Consider the following 3,101-nt stretch of genomic DNA (forward strand, 5'->3'; position numbering starts at 1 on the left):
TAAAATTTAATGTTAAAAAACAAAGCTTAGTGTTTAAAAATGTCAACAAGCTGAAGAAACAAGAATAAGAGAAGGGTAATCCAAGCAGAAAGAATAATGCCAAGGCACAACTCTCTATCTATCTATCTATCTATGTATCTATGTATCTATCTATCTATCTATCTATAGATGAAGGCTCTCTGTCCAATAGAAATACAAAAGGAGAAAAGCTAAAACAAGAGAGGTCAAAGAAAAATTCCAGAGAATAGACATTAAAACTAAGCATTAGTCCGCAGGCCAAGTTTCCAGGGCCACCGACGCCACGGGAGCCACAGCGGGCAGGGCTGCTGAGGCAAGATGGTGGACTACAGCGTGTGGGACCACATCGAAGTGTCGGATGATGAAGATGAGATGCACCCCAACATCGACACAGCCAGCCTCTTCCACTGGAGGCATCAGGCCCGCGTGGAGCGCATGGAACAGTTCCAGAAGGAGGAGGAGCTGGACAGGGGCTGCCGAGAGTGCAAGCGTAAGGCAGCCGAATGTCTGCACAAGCTGAAGGAGCTGGAGGTGGCCGAGGGCGCCAGCAGTCAGGTGGAGCTGGAGAGGCTGCAGGCCGAGGCGCAGCAGCTGCGCAAGGAGGAGAGGAGCTGGGAGTAGAAGTTGGAGGAGATGCGTATGCAAAAGAGGGTGCCCTGGAATGTGGACACGCTCAGCAAGGACGGCTTCAGCAAGAGCATGGTCAACACCAAGCCAGAGCAGGCAGAGGAGGACTCGGAGGAGGTGAGGGAGCAGAAACACAAAACCTTCGTGGAGAAGTACGAGAAGCTGATCAAGCACTTTGGGATGCTCCGCCGCTGGGATTACAGTCAGAAATACCTGTCGGACAACGTCCACCTGGTCATCTGGTGCATTGACCTGGAGGTGGAGGAGCAACACGCCCTCATGGAGCAGGTGGCCCACCAGACCATCGTCATGCAGTTCATCTTGGAGCTGGCCAAGAGCTTCAAAGTGGACTCCCTGCGCCTGCTTTCGGCAGTTCTTCACAAAGATTAAGACAGCTGACCGCCAGTACATGGAGGGCTTCAACTACGAGCTGGAGGCCTTCAAGGAGCAAGTGCGTGGCCGCGCCAAGCTGCACTAAGAAGGCCATGTAGGAGTACGAGGAGGAGGAGGAGGAGGAGTACGAGGAGGAAGAGGAGGAGGAGGAGTATGAGGAGGAAGAGGAGGAGAAGAGTATGAGGAGGAAGAGGAGGAGGAGGAGGAGGAGGAAGAGGAGGGTAAAGAAGAGGCTAGGCCGGGAGGCCTGGACCCAGTGGAGGTCTACGAGTCCCTCCCTGAGGAGCTCCAGAAATGTTTTGATGTGAAAGATGTGCAGATGCTGCAGAGCACCATCAGCAAGATGGACCCCACTAATGCGAAGTACCGCATGCATCGCTACATCGACTCGGGCCTCTGGGTCCCCAACTCCAAGTCCAGCGAAGCCAAGGAAAAGGAAGAAGCAGGGCCCGGGACCCCTTGCTGGAAGCCATCCCCAAGCCAGAAGATGAGAAGGACGTTAGCCCTGTGACCTGCCCTCCCCCCCACCACTGCCCACCTGCCTGCAGGCCCCTGCACTCCCCTTTTCAGAAAACAATTGATACCATCTCCCCAGTTCCTGGCTTCTCCACTTTGCTGCTCCCCAGCCCAGGGCTGTTGGGGGGAGTGGGAGACACCTCACCCTCCCTCCCTCCTCCTGCACCCTCCCTCCCCCACAGCACTCATCCAAGTCTGCTTTGAGTCAAGGGGTTTCATTGCATGCAGTCCCCCACCCCACCCCAATCAGCATTATGCCAAAGACCCAGGGGTCCAGGGAGGGGCAGAGGTTGCCAGGTGGCCCAGGGGTAAGGGAGGTCCCCCGCCAGGGGCCTGCTCCAGTCACTGTTGGTCTACTGTTGAGTCATCTATTCCATAAAAAGCCATGATCTTTAAATAAAGGATTTCTGATGCTATTGGGGGGGGAAACATATCTAAGCATTAAAGAATAAATAGAAATTACCAAAACAAAAGCAAGGTTGGTGCAAAAAGAGAGGCATTGTAGGCAAAAAGCAGCCTCTGTGAAAAAAAGAAGCTGGTAGCATGTCATATTCATTTAAGGGAGCAAGAGTACTACAGTATGATTATAATTAAAAGTGTCCATGGGCCTGGAAAGGAAAGTAACTAAAGGACTAGAAAAGGCAAAAGGAATCATATTATAAAGAACCTAGCAACCCTATATTGGAAATGTGTTTTGTATAAAAAGAAAAGTTCAAGGGATTATAAGGAGACATTATGGCCTCCTGAGACTCTTAAGAAAATTATTCTGGCAATTGTCAAAATGGTTTGGAAGGTGAGAACACTAGTAGCTCAGATATTTCTCTCTATCCAGCTGTACAAATACTCCTACCAGAAATCCAAGCCATCCTTGGCACCATCTTCTCCCTTACATCTATCTAGTGGATTACCAACTCTTCCCACTGACTCTACATTGGTGATCTCCTTGACTATGATATGCTTTCAAAGCACCTCATACTTGTGCTTTCTGGAACTTATCATTTATCTAATTTTACAAATCTTTTTATAACTTTTTCATTTTCTTCCCACTTCAAGTAATTTCTACAAAATGTAATATAAGCTTGGTATTTTAACTTTTCTAGCCTCTACACTGTGTTCCTATATATTATAGCAGTATCTGACTCTTAGCACTTATTTTAAAACATTTTGGGTTTCATTCTAACTCCACTGCCACTGCCCTAGCTCAACCCACCACCAACTCTTACCAAGACTACCACTACAAAAAGACTGGTATTTAGATATTTATTCTAATTATTTTCTAGTTCATTCTTCTGCAATAGCAAGAGATCCTTTCGAGACATAAATAATTGCCTTTTTTTAAATTAAATTAATTTATTTATTTTTCATTTCAATGAACATCTACACAGATTTTGGAATTCCATTCATTCATTGTTGCACCCTTCTCCCCGCCCACCCCACCTCCACCCCTCCCTCCACTTAGCTCCTCTCCTTGAAAAGCAAAAGAAAAACTCCCTCACTGGTACACAATCCCACCCCCCACCCCGCACTTCCCCCAACCCCACCCCAAC

The 3,101-nt window shown here is 48.3% G+C and overlaps 1 pseudogene; it reads left to right on the forward strand.

Annotated features, from left to right (window-relative positions):
* The first annotated feature begins 336 nt into the window (after positions 1–336).
* Positions 337–3,101, forward strand: part of LOC102869397 — a 39,969-nt pseudogene continuing 37,204 nt past the window's right edge.

Source organism: Elephantulus edwardii, unplaced genomic scaffold, assembly GCF_000299155.1.
Source record: "Elephantulus edwardii isolate Elephantulus edwardi_28Jun2011 unplaced genomic scaffold, EleEdw1.0 scaffold00026, whole genome shotgun sequence".
Lineage (NCBI taxonomy): Eukaryota > Metazoa > Chordata > Mammalia > Macroscelidea > Macroscelididae > Elephantulus > Elephantulus edwardii.